Here is a 14,184-nt window from a genome sequence, read left to right on the forward strand (position 1 = left end):
ACAGAGCTAGTTCCAGGACAGGCTCCAAAACCACAGAGAAACCCTGTCTCGGGAAAAAAAAAAAAAAAGAGTAGCAGGCAGGAAGCCAGGAAGGACTTGGCAAAAGACTAGGAAGAAGGAAGGCGAGCAGCCTGGTAAATTGATGAGGAAAAGGGCTGGGGTGTGAGGGCAGCCAGGCCACAGGGCCTGCAGAATGGCTCAAACTGTGCTGAGTAGACGCCAAGGCCGGGAGGAGGGGATAAAAAAAAAAAAAAACAGGGAGGTAAACTTGGTCTGCTGCCCACGTGGGCAGTCTCAGAAGCACTTAGGTTCCCTACAGCAGCAGCCAGTTGCCAGAGGAGGGCCTGGTCCAGAGCAGGCCTGGACCTGAGCACCGCGGGGCTCCTCAGCCAGCTCCCACTGTCCCTCCTTTCCTCAGGCCAGCCTCTTCTCTGTACTCCATGTCTGCAGTTCCCATATCACTTCCCACTTTTCACTGCCCAGAGGTCTCCCTGCGGAGTCCCAGACCTGGAATCCTTTGCCTCCAGTGTAGCTCCCATTTTCAGAGGACTGCCATACAGAACTCCTTTCTGCAGCCCCTAATGTGGAGAGGTGTGGAGAGCAGTTTTAGATGTGTGTCCTTCTCCCTACTTACCCTTCAAGTGAAGATGGTCCTCAGGACTCAGAGCTTGCAGACATGTTCCCCAGGATTCCTCAGGCACCTGACCATTAACCGCTGCCACTCTGAGGTTCTGCTTCCTTTACAGCCACATGGACTCCATTCTGCTCTGCCTCCCTACTGTGCCAAGAGGTGGTGGTCAGGCCTGGGCACAGGCTTGCTGCCCCGCCCCCTCCACCAGAACAGCAATGCTTCTAGCCCACTCATACTGATGGGTTCTAAGAGTTATTGGAAAGAGAGGCCTTCACACACCTCACAACAATGTCGAGGGGACTAGTATGGAACTAGGCCCCCAAACCAACCAACATCATTGTGACTCATGTTGCCCACGGTCTAGTCCTGTAGCTATGGCGCTCTAGACCTTGTAGGTGAGGACGCATGGCCAGGCAGTGCCAGGTCACCCCTCACACCACTCCACATAGCCTCTTTCCATCTTATTTCTAGCAGTCACCTCCCTGCCAGTCCCGGCATGCAGCAGACAGTTTATGGAGTGGCTCCTCACATGACTCAGCTTTTGTTTCCTTATAGCAGCCATCGGGTGGTCTCTGTCATGTCTCCTACTAGCAGGCACCAGGGACCGCCAATGATACCTTCGTCCACCAGAAGACTTTCAGACACTTGTGATTATAAAGGCAATCGTTTTGCTTAAGGTTTGGTTGTGTTAAGCTTTGTGTGTGACACTACCCACACCCACATGTACACACACATGCACACATATCTATCCTCTGGAATCAGATGGGAATCTCCTTCCCTTCTGACTTCCAGGCTCTAAGTTAGGTTCAGCTCAAGCCCTGGTGGACCGATGGAGGACGCAGGTGGAAGTTTCCGAGGTCCTGACCAAGGATTGGATTCTCAGTCCTTCTCAGGTCGTTAGGGGTTCCTCTCTAGGCCAGCAACAGCTTCCTTCCAGTTAACCCTCATCTGGCCCCTCAGCCACTCCCTCCAAGAGAAGGAACCTGAAAGCCTGAAGCTTTTAAGCCCTGCTGCCCTCCAAAGCCGATGCTCCCAACCTCATTCCTTCCTAGGATCCAGGACCCAAGGATCTGTCACTAGCACTGCCTCACCATGACCTCCCGTCTGGTGGCTCTAGGGTGGATGGCATCTCACCAGGGAATGAATGACATATTAGCTTCCTCCTCTCAAGGTCACCTTACACACTACCAAGAGCTCAGCAGCATCCCTTTCTCTTTCAGTTGAGGGAAGATGCCCTCTTGGGCAGTGCTCTCCTTTGAGGAGGCCTAAGAGTGAAAAGGGAATTTCATAGAGTTAATTTCCTCTGCAAAATTTTCCAGGCTCTCAGTCTTGCTGGTCAGTCCCACTACCTTTCCTTGTGGGCAGAGTCTCTGTGTGGTGGGTCCCCAGGCTGAAGGCTCCTATCAGGATATCCAATGTATGATGCCTGCCTAGCCCATGGCATCTTCCCAAAAACTGGACTGGGTTTGTAGCCCAATTGATAGGGTGCCTCTCTAGCATTCACAAGATATGGGTTTGGTCCCCAGCAACTTATTGGGTGTGGTGGTGTGTATCTATAACATCAGCACTTGGGAGGTGGAGACAGGAGGCTCAGCAGTTCAAAGTCAGCCTGTCTCAAAGACAAAACAAATAAAAAAAAAATAGACAAGCAAAACCCAGAAAGTTTGAGTCACCCTTGCCACATTCTCCTCTTTGCCATATCTTCTTGGTCACCTGACCCTTTGGCACCTAGGTACAAGAATGCTCCTCGCTGATTTCTCTGCTCCAGTCTCTACTCCACAGTTTCATAACAGTTGGCTCACTACCCTTTACCTCCTCCAGTGGCTCCCTATTGCCTAGAAAAGACATACAGATCACTCCTCTCAAATTCCATGCTCCCAAATGCTGTAGGAAGTCCTACAGCCAGTGGTTACCCGCCCACTGGGGTGTGGACTCTTATACTATATTTGCAGATGTAGAGCCTGCGTCCGGCCTCTCTGTTCTGGTTGCAGATTTCGGTTTCTGATCTCCATTCAAGCAGAGGATTCTGATTCGTAAGTCTACCCCTAAATAAATAACCATCTATTTCTCAATTCTGAGTTAGTGTGGGATTGCTTTTAAGTATCCTTCTTCACCTAAAGGCTGAGAAAATCGCTTTGTTGATAAACTGTATGCCACACAAGCTTGAAAACCTAAGTTTGATCCCTGAGTCCATGTAAGAAGCTGGGAATGGTGACGTGCTTGTCATCCCAACACTGGGGAGGCAGAGGCAGGAGGATCCCTGGAGCTTGCTCAATAGTCAGCCTAGCCTAACCACCCACACCAAAACATCTTTTTGAAAAATTCTAGGCTTCTGACCACATTGGAAGATGTGGCCTCAGATTTAGTCTCCCCTTAATCTATATCCTAGGCCTCAGTTGATAATACTTGCCAGTCTTGGATCCCAGAGCACTATACTGAGGGCTGTGAGCTTTAATCAGGACTAAGTGGGAATGAGGATGCTGTGATCAATTAATAATGCCTGTTGTGGACACAGAATGGCAAAGCTTCAAAACTTTTGCTTTCCTGCTCTCGTTGTTTTAAATCATCCATGTCCCTACGAAGACTCTCCTCCTCATTGCTCAGGATTGGGACATGGAAATCCATAATCTAGGCTATTAACACCACAAGATCTTCCCTAAATTTGCTGTCAGAGTAGCCACAATTCTACCTGACATCATTTTTCTATTCTTCTGTCGAGTTTGAATGAGCATGACTATGTTTGCCTGGCCTTTCACTGTGCTGCTGACAGAATTAATAATTTGTAATTGAAGTAGTATCCTTTCACATCAGACGTGTCCTGGTTTGCACTTGGAATCATACACACTTTACCTGTAAATTCAGTACGGACAACACTGAAAGCCCTTGTGCTGGGCATGCTCCATTAGCTCACCGGTCCCCGTTCCAGTGTCTAGGACCACAGGGGTTGCTGCGGTGGAATGGATTCAAGCTGTTAGGGGACAGAGAAAGGATAACCAGAGCAGAGAAGGGACCCGGGGGAGGGACATGACAGAGACAACCACAGGGGAGACAGTTCAGCAAGAAGGCCCAGACCCTGCTTGCTCATCTGTTGACTTTGGAAACTAAAATCCACAAATCCAGCAGCAAAGAGGAAGTGGGAATCAAGGGCCGGGGAGGCCCAGGCTCAGGTGTTCTTACCCCTGCCCAATCCTCTTCCAGACTCAGAAGGGGCTTTCCTCAGGATCTCCTTTTCTGAACAGTATAACCCTTCAAAAAGGTCGTCTCTGTCACCCTCCACATCATTTATCCCTGACAGACTGGCCCCTCCTGTTAAATTGCCTCTAGGCTTTGCTCCACAGCTCCACATCCTCTTAGATAACCACCCACCTAATGTCTACCCACCTCCATCCCAGGACTTTAAACCAAACGTTGACAGTGGGGACTTGAAGTCCCATTGTTTATACAGAATGTGTTTCATGCCTCATCTGTAAAAACTGCCCTTGGCTGAGTGACTGAGATGCTCCCAGCAGACACCTCGCTGAGTGTTAGGGGAGTAATGTATGAGGAGGCACGTGGAGGTTAGAACTGTCCCCAACTCACCGTCATGTCTATTATTAGTGTTTGGTTAGGAGTTCTTCAAGGGCAGAAATCAGTCTTCTCATCGCACCATGAGGAACTGTGAAAAGTGCCGGGTACGCAATAAGCAGCTATTTCACGAACCCATCTTCATTCTCAATCATCTTGTTTCAAAAGAGACCTGAGGCCACGAGATGGCTTATGCCATCAAAGCTTTGTTCCCAAAGGAACTCCTCTCTGTAGAGTGATTCTCCTGCCTGTGTGGTGACTCCAGTGGCCAATCCTGCCCTTGGGATTCAGTCTCCTGGTTCGGGAAGGCCTGGAGGGATTTGCGACAATGTGTGAACTGAATTCTGGGTGTGGGGATAGGATTAGGACCCCGGATATGTGTGCTTATGGCTATCCAGGGAGGTACTGGCTATCCACCCTGCCCACGCCTCTGAGGGGAGGATAATGGAGCCACGCTTTAGTTAAACCTTCTATGCTCTCTGTGCAATCCCCGGGAGCCTGAATAATTGACAGTGTGGTCAGCAGCTGACCACTGACTTCCAAGGGTGGTGTGAATCAATCTGGTCAACATTTACTGCCCAGTCCCAGGAGACCCAAAGGTCAGGGGAGAGAAGCAGTGCTCCATGCTGGGTCTGGTCACACCATGACACTGAAGAGGTAGTGGAGTGGCTCATTCCTGCCTTCCCCGGGAATATCTGCAATTTCTAAATAGGATCTCATACAGCCTGAGCTGGCCTCTGATTCACTATGCAGCCGATGAATGACTGAACTTTTGGTCCTCCTGCCTCCACCTCCCAAACGATGGGACTGCAGGCAAGTGTGACAAGGTTTAGGTAGTGCTGGGTATCAAATCTAGAGCTTCTCCTATGCTAGACAAACACTATCAAGTGAGCTACATTCTCAGCACCTTCCTTATTGTGATGGATTATTAAAAATGTTTCAGGGGCTGGAGAGATGGCTCAGTGGTTAAGAGCACTGACTGCTCTTTCAGAGGACCCGTGTTCAATTCCTAGCACCCACATGGCAGCTCACAAATGTCTGAAGATCCAGTTGCAAGGGATCTGACACTTCACACCCATACACATAAAATAAAGTTAAATAAAATAAATTATTTAAAAAGAAATTAAAAATGTTTCAGGATCCTCAGTGGCAGCAGAAACACTGCAGGTCCCCAAGCAGCAGCAGGCAGCAGGCCATGTGGTGGCAGGCAGGGGGCAGGGGGTCTCTAGAGCAGCCAGTCCTAGGCAGGGACTGCACATGAGACCACGCCACAGGTCTCCGCAGGTCCCCGGGCAGTGAGCCCCATGGTGGTGGTGGCGGTGGCAGGCGAGAGACAGACGGATAGGCACACCATACAGAGTGGAGTTGGATATTTATTTAGTGGCTATGGAAGGGAAGAGAGAAGGGGAAAAGAGGAGGGGTGGGGAGAGAAGAGAAGGGAGAGACAGAAGGTGCCTCTCCCAGATGGAGACAGAAAAGAGAGAGACTAAGGCTGCAAGCAGGAAGGAAGACCTGCTAGCCTCAGTGGATGGGGGAGGGAGTGGGCGTGGCTTGTCTCTTAAAGAGACAGAACAACCATTACACTTGTGCCTATGAGGAAGTTGGACTCAGTTCCTCATGGGGGACTGCACTATGTCAACATTATAAGGGGGTTCACGGTGGGCTGTGGAAAGAAAGATCTGATTTAAGGGTGTCTCTGGGACTAAGGTGTCCATGGGTAACTCTGAGAAAGGACATCAGTTGAACAATTGAGTCAGGAGTGATAGAAAGTGGAAGTTGGGGGACCCCTAACTCTAAGTGGTTCCTGAAGGCACAAGAAAAGATTTGGGGTGTCTAGGGTAGACAATGATTAAGGGGATGACCAGAAACAGGCAGTGGGAGACCACTGGCTTCTCAGGGATGGGCACAAGGAGGGGGACCCCCAAGGATGAAGAAGGAGCTACCTGAGAACAGAGCTGGTCAAAGACAGAACAGGGAAGGGGAGTCAGGCTCCTTGAGGGAAGTTTAAGGATGGCTGCTGAGCATGACGGGGGACCTTGATTTCCTTCCTGAGTGGCCTCTTGAGAAAGGGGTGTAACAGGCTTCCATATTCCGACTTCCACAATGACCTCCTGCACCAGGTTCCGGCCATAATGGTACCCTGGCTTTGACTGCAGGTACTATTGTGAGTAAGCCTCTTTTAGCCCAGTTTCTTCTGACTTCTCCAGTCTCAGCCACCACCTACCTGTGGCTTCCCACTGTTGGCATACAGAAACAGCCACTTTGGATGCCACTTTCCACCTCCATAGAGAGCAATAACTCTCTCTCCTCTGGGCCTGTGTGGTCTCTCGTGGTTTGCCCATGTCTGTACAGTCACTTATTCCCAGCTGCCAGCTACACCCACCTTGCACCAGTCTCTGGGGGATTTGAGCTAGGAGAGAGACAGACAGAGGAACCATGAGTAACCATGTTCCCTGAGGACAGGACCACAGCTGGACCGTGCAGCCAACAACCCCTCACTTAGATTAGCTTCTTACTTTGTGGGAGACAAGCCTGCCTGCCTCAGTCCAGAGTGCTCACCGGAGACAACACCTGCTCTGTGTGGCTTAGAGAGAGGCCTCCTTAATTAGACAGTGGAGGAAGAAGGCCTGGAATAGCAGAGCTACTCCCATGGGCCCCCTACCTGAAAGGAGCTGAAGGGAGTGTGTGTCTAGAGAAAGGGAGAAAGAGAATGTGTTTATTCTGACACCAACAGGGGCCTCGGGAAGCAGGGCATGCATACTGCCAGGGAAGGAATCCTGGTCCACAGCCCGGAGGCCACAGTTCAAGGTGATATTTTCCTTTTGGGCAACCCAGACCCCTTTCCCAACAAGTGAAGCCTACAGCTCAGAATCATGCCTTTTAAATGGATAAAATCAAATGCATGGGATGTCGGAGAACAGCAGTTAGGCTGCTTTCGTCCACAGTCCCCTGGCCCTTGAATGTTGGAAGAATGTAAAAAGATCGGGAGGCTATTTATTCAAAATCTCCCACATAAAAGCAATGGGGACCTTATAATTTGATAGAGCAAAGGCATGTGGGGTTCAAGCTGGTTAAAATAAGGGGGGTTCCTGGTGAGAACCACCTGAGACCCAAGGGGTGGTAGGTCCAAAGCTGCTTCTGCAGGGGCCTGTTGCCTAGGAGGCTGGATCCAGTGCTCCTGAAGGACCCATTTGGAAGATAATCAGGTGGCACCTGACAGGAAAACTAAAGAAACAGGCTTGTCGGGGACAGAAAGTGCTAAGTCTGCCAAGGTGCCTGTGGGAGGCCGGTGCCTGCCAGCTGGTCCCTGAGGCCCCTGCTGGCACCTACAGTCACAAGGATGACACACATTCTACCATTGTAACAGACTTTAAATGTCTGATGGACCCCAGGACCTGGTGTCATTAAAGAGTCAAGCCCTGAAGGGTGTGTACACTTGGCCACCCAGTTAGAGTCCCTAAATCAGAAGTGAGCCAACTGGCTACTAATTTTGTAATAGCTAATCATATGTGTACACACATGTGACTTTTGTGTGTGTGTGTGAACGTGCACAGAACTGAACTCAGCCATTTTTCCCTTCCATGCCATTCTGCTAGGACCTTAAGCCTACAGTTGCATTTACTGACACGGACTTATGGTGAGAATGGGACGAGAGGTTATTCTAACCTTCAGCTTGGGACTTTGGTTTCCCTGGTTTGCCACAGACACGCCACCCCATCTCCTGCCAGAGTGTGGATCCCCACCCTGCTTGTGTCAGTACAAGTTGCCCTGCTACCTTGAGACCAAGCACAAAGACCTAACTGGTGGCCTCCTGCAATCACAGTCAGGTTCACTTTGAGGATGGCTGGCAGATGGAACATAGGTGACCTGGGCCACTTCTAGACTCATAACCCTTATCTCCCACTACCCTCCACTACCGTCCCACCTGCTACCATCATGCAGTCCTCCAGGTCCTTCTCTGACCTGCACAATTCTGCGACCACAGATCTGCACCCAAGAAACCACCTTGGTCACTGCCTGAGGGACAGCAACAGATGGGCAAAACCTGCTCATGATCCACTGCAGTGGCAGTAGCCCTTAGAAAACAGCTGTTCAACAGTGCTTTTTGCACGCAACACCACCCCACTGAGTCTCAGCTGCTTTAGCTGCGTGAAGAAGTTAGGTGGTGGGATGTCCAGAGATGCCTATACCTAGGAGTATGTAAAAACGTGCATGAACTGCACTCTGGACACTGTGTCTACAGGGACAGGCCTTTCTGGATACCATTTTGTACAAACACCCAAACAAGGAGGGTAGCCAGATCCTTGTTTTGATGGTCATCTGTGGAACAAACATATACACTACAGATCAATAAGATGTACTGGCCAAGTCCACTAAAAAATATGATTGCTTCTGTATGTTTTACAGCTTCCTGAATAACCAAAATGCGGCCACCTGAATCCGTGCTCTGGGAAGCTGCTGTGCAGGGCTTCTCCTACCCTGTAGGCGTTGCAGAGACGGAGGATTTGGCGTTTTGGGGCTGGTGTGGGGGAGAGCCCTGAGGGAAGGGGAAAGCAGGGAAAACACATGAGACATTGTTTTTCAGTCTTTCAGGACAGTTTCTCACCTCATTCTAGAGACAGAATTGACCTGGGGAAGCTACAGGGACAGGCTGGGGCTTGGTCATTCATGGTCCCAGAGCTACAAAGGTGTGCTTGGTACTGTTGTGAATATTTTGCAATTGTGAACACCTTCAAACCTCATGATAACCTTGGGGAGATTCCCGTTTTACAGAGAAGGTAAAAATGTATTCAATATGACACACCACGAGCAGCCTTGACGGTGTTCTCCGTCTGTCCTTTGATTCCAGAAGCGCATCTCTAGGCTAAAACGAGTGTAGGCCCCTCTCCCCCCAGCTGTTTTTAGCACCACTAATGATTTTAATTGACATACAGAACAATGAACATCCTTCTGACATATTCATACATGTACATCACTGTATTTTGCTGATAGCCCTTATTGTAATTGCCACACAGCACACCGACCTGCTGGTCTCCTACCACAAACTCTTACCAAGCTCCAAATGGTTGAAAACCACCCTGCTGAATCAGGACAGAGGTGTGACTACAGCTTCCTTGCTGTATGGTGCTGGGAAGTCATCTCCCCTCTCTGAGCCTCCATGACTTCAGGAGAACAGTTTGGAATAGCAATGATGAGACAAAGCCTGGCATAAAGGTAAAGCCCGGTAAGTGCCAGCAACTATTTCACTTGGTCTTGTCTCACTCCACCTCCAGGCACTGCTACAATGCTTGACAAAGAGGCCCTTTGCAGGAAACCTGGGAGAGTTCTTCACCAATACTTCTCAGCTTCATCCAGCTTGCCCAAGTCTTCAGCTCCTCTAATTACTTATTTAAAGACTATCGATTCTTGGGCCACTGCTGGGAGGCCTGGCGGAGTCGCATGTCTCGTAAATAGAAAGAGAGCTGTGGCCTAGAGACTGGAGCTGCAGCCTGACATAACCAGGCAGGGGGTTACTTTGGCCCGGGATGCTTGTGAAATATTCATGTGCCAATTTAAATACCGACGATGTCAGAGCCGGAAAGGGCCAGTGAACCACGTCGGCGAAGCCTGCCCTTGTCCATGAGGTGCAGCTGAGACCATGGGGAGGAAAGCTTGCCTAGATGGAGTAGGTGCAGGCTCAATATGACAGACTAAGACAAAATTGTATTCTGGAGAGGGTTCTTGTAAGAACTGACAGGAACTGGGAGGCTGAAGGGAGGTGGGCATCACACAGCACACATGAGGACAGCAAAACTGAACTGCCTGAGAGTCAGCACGTCTGCCTCACCAGGAACTTCATCCTCCCGACATTTCACAGGCCTGTAAAGTTATATGAGGTGACAGGTGAGCCAAGCAATGGCTGACAGACATTAAGTGTGTTTTATTAGCACGTGGGGTTTTTGTTTGTTTTGGGTTTTGCTTTTTGTTTTTTTGTTTTGTTTTGAGCGTGGTCTCCTGCAGTGCAAGCTGTTTTCATACTCCCAAAGCTTCAAAGATGACCTTGAACTTTTCTTCCTGCCTCCACCTCCCAAGAGCTGGGATTACAAACCTATGCCACCCTGCTCCCCAGTCAGTTTATGTGATGTGGGGAGTCGAACCCAGGGCCTCATGCATGCTACCCAAGCACCAACAGAACTACACACTCAGTTGGCTAGCATGTGTTACCCTCTACTCAGTGCAAGCTACTTAACCAGACAAAAGCACCCGTGGTGAAAGCTGCCAGTACCTGAGGCCAAAAAAAAAAAAAAAACAAAAACAAAAACCAAAAAAAGTGCTGAAAGGTGACAGTTGGGGGTGGGCCCTTAACCTTTTTCACGTTTGCTGATGACCTTGGAGTAAACTGTTGTGGCTGAAGTCAAGCCGCCAGTGTAGCCAGTGTAACGTCAGTGAGGCAGAGCTGAGAAGAGATGAGCACACCAGTGGACCTCTGTCTTACAGGCGTGGACACAGGGCCGTGGAGATTATCTGCTGATAACTGGCTGAACCACGCCTGTCCCGTCCCCCAGCCCCAGACTTGTCCCAGAAGGTCACCAGAACCACACTTGCCCTAAGGTTGGGCCCTGTGCTTTCCAGATTCACATTCTCTTGCTGACTCTCCCAGACTACCTGGGAAGTGGGGACTCAAACTGACTGTCTGAGAAGGAAGCTCAGCTGGGGAATTCCAGTGCTTCTAGAATGGGGAGTAAACCCAGATCTACGTGGCTGCAGAGTCCACTCCACGCAACTCCCTCTGCACCAAATGGCCTTCACCTGCTCATAGATAGCTCAACCCATGTAGGGCTTTGTGTGGCCGCCCACCACATTCTGACCCATCCACTTAAAACCTGGCCCTTTCTCCTCCTTCCCTGGTGGACATCCAACCACCTAGGATCCCTCACGACATAAATCCAGGGCAACTGAGGCACAAGTGAGGAGGTGGGGATTTCCAAAGTAAGGCCCTGGCTGCTCTTACAAAGACCCCGTTCTATTCCCAGAATGCATATGGAAGCTCACAAACCCAACATATCTAATGACACCCTCTTCTGGCTCTGTGGGCACTAGGACAGATATTTAGACAAAACACTCATATACATTAAAAATAAATAAAGAAATAAAAAGACACCAAAAACTAAAACACAAAGTCATTACAGAAGCCTGAGTCAGCCCTGCCCTATTCTTGATGCCCTTCCCAATTGAGGCAGGGTTTCCCAACTCCCACTGTCTGCCATGACCGATAGTGCCAAGAAGGCCCTCGCTAGAGCTGAGCCATGCCAATGCCAAATCCTCCTCCAAGGCTGCCAGTCAAATACACCTGTTTCTTTACAGAGTCAGGCTGTTTCGTAGATACCTCCAAGTCCCAGAACCAAGGCCCCAGACAGCACAGGGCAAAGGCCGGTCACATGATAGAGCCCATCATCTCTTGGGTCTCTTCCCTTCATTTGTTCATGTGCTCCCTGTGCTAGGCCAACAAGAATTGCCCCCGAAGGCTCATGTATTTGAATGCTTAGTCACCAGGGAGTGGAACTCTGAAATGATTAGAAGGGTTAGGAAGTGTGGACTAGGAGGAGGTGTGTCTCTAGGTGGGCTTTGAGGTTTAAAAGCCCATGCCAGGCCTAGACATACACACACACTCTCTGCCTGCCCCATGGGTCAGAACTCTCTCAGTTACTGTTCTAGTGAATGCCTGCACACTGCCATGCTCCTCACCACAATGATAATGGACTAAACCTCTGAAACGGTAAGCAAAGCCCCCAACTAAATGCCGTCTAAGAGTGGCCTCAGTCATTGTGTCTCTTCACAAGCAATAGAACAGTGGCTAACACCATGTGTCTGAGATCTACCTGAAGAGTCCAAAAATAAGAATATAAAAATGTAGATTCCAGAAATAAGAATGTAGAAATAAAGAAACATAAACTGTAAGCTTAGAAGAAAGAGAACAGACTGTCAGTAGCTTTCTCAGCAGCAAGAATTAACTGTTAACCGTGGGTTACTCTGCTTTACAACCCATAGCTCTATTCACAAGGCTGAAGACCACCTCTGCAAGCCTAGGGGCAGCTCTCATGACCAGCAATTGAGCTGGGGTAACTTTTAAATGATGGGATTACGTGACTTTTGACGTTTTGGTTTGCTATTGTCCCATACAGTTCCGTGCTATGGGAAACTGGTGGTGTCAGGGGAGGTGCAGAGCCGTGGTCAACACTGTCAGGAAGGCCAGGGAAAAACAGTGGACTAAATACAAACACTAGTTTAACTGAAAAACTCTTAATGGAAATTGCAAAGAAGAACAATTTGTATCTGAGTTTTACCTTGAGATTGTAAAAATTCTTTTGTCATTGCCTAATACTTGCTATAAAAAGAGGAGTTAAAAAACCGGCCTTTGGGGCTGGAGAGATGGCTCAGTGGTTAAGAGCATTACCTGCTCTTCCAAAGGTCCTGAGTTCAATTCCCAGCAACCACATGGTGGCTCACAGCCATCTGTAATGAGGTCTGGTGCCCTCTTCTGGCCTGCAGACATACACACAGACAGAATATTGTATACAAGATAAATAAATAAATATAAAAAAAAACTTAAAAAAAAAAACCGGCCTTTGCCACAGCCTTACAAATCCATCTCTGCCTGTGGTCTCAGCTAGCCGACAACCTTTGTGTGCCCCATGGAGATTTATTTTTATTTTATTTTATTTGGATTTTTCGAGACAGGGTTTCTCTGTAGCTTTGGAGCCTGTCCTGGAACTAGCTCTTGTAGACCAGGCTGGCCTCGAACTCCCAGAGATCCACCTGCCTCTGCCTCCTGAGTGCTGGGATTAAAGGCATGCACCACCAACGCCAGGCGGAGATTTATTTTTTTATTTTTTTTTCCTGGAATAAAGTTTGCTTCTGGTTTATTAAGCTTTGGTGGCCTGTCCCCATCTTTGTGCAACCCCCATGGACCCAACACTACCTTGGAAAGTGACTATGGTACTGTGTGCTGTGGATTCACCCACCAGCAAAACCAAAACCACAGCCCACCCCAGGATCCAGACTAGTAGCTGTGATGGCAGACGAGCAGATGGTTCAGAAATGGGCAGACACACAGATGTCAGAATGCTGACAGTGACTGTCCAGCCCATCCTATGTGTGCAGCATGGGAAGCCCACTGCAAAGGGCATGTTCCTGCTGAGTGGCTGGAGGGTGGGGCAAAGAGGAGCCTGAAGACAGGTGGAATGCAGGGATTAGGAAGGACTGTGGCCAAGACTGGGTGGGGATACACAGTCTCTATGGGTGTGGACTTCTGGGGGTCCACAGAATTTCTATCTAGGTCTTACAAATTGGAGCAGTACCTCAGGGAAGTTCCAGTTGGGAATCCAATGATGACTTATCAAGGATTCTCCTGAGCTATGTATTGTGTCCACACACTGGAATGATCCTGTCTCTGTTACACTTGTTTATTGTATATGAGAACGGTAGAAGGAAAAGTCAGGGGACAGCTTTCCAGAGGCGGTTCTATCCTTGCACCACGCGGATCCTTGGGTCATGCAGGACCTTCTAGATGACTCGGCTGACTCCTAGGATCGTGTCTTTGTATGCTTACAGATCTAGGGATTCCTTCTTCTCCCCTTTTTTGGGGGGATGCTGGCAATTGAACCTATGGCTTTGCATGTGCCAGAGAAACACTCTACCAGTGAGCCGTACTCCTAGTCTCTTGCCAGCCTTTTTGAAGTAGAGGCTGCTATATGCCCGTTTACAGCAGAGTCAATCAGTGCTCAGAGAGGTACTGTAATTTGCCTGAAGAAACACACATGTCACAAAGGCAGGATTGGAAACTGGGTCTTCTTTATTTAAAAAAGTTTTGTTTTCAAAGAACCTTCATCTGGAGACGGATGGAGATGGAGACGGGGACCCACGCTGGAGCACTGGACTGAGCTCCCAATGTCCCAAGGAGGAGCAGAAGGAGGGAAAATATGAGCAAAGAAGTCGGGACCACGGGGGGT

Source organism: Alexandromys fortis, unplaced genomic scaffold, assembly GCF_014885135.2.
Source record: "Alexandromys fortis isolate MF-2015 unplaced genomic scaffold, M_Fortis_MF-2015_v1.1 scaffold_228, whole genome shotgun sequence".
In the NCBI taxonomy this organism is placed as follows: Eukaryota; Metazoa; Chordata; class Mammalia; order Rodentia; family Cricetidae; genus Alexandromys; species Alexandromys fortis.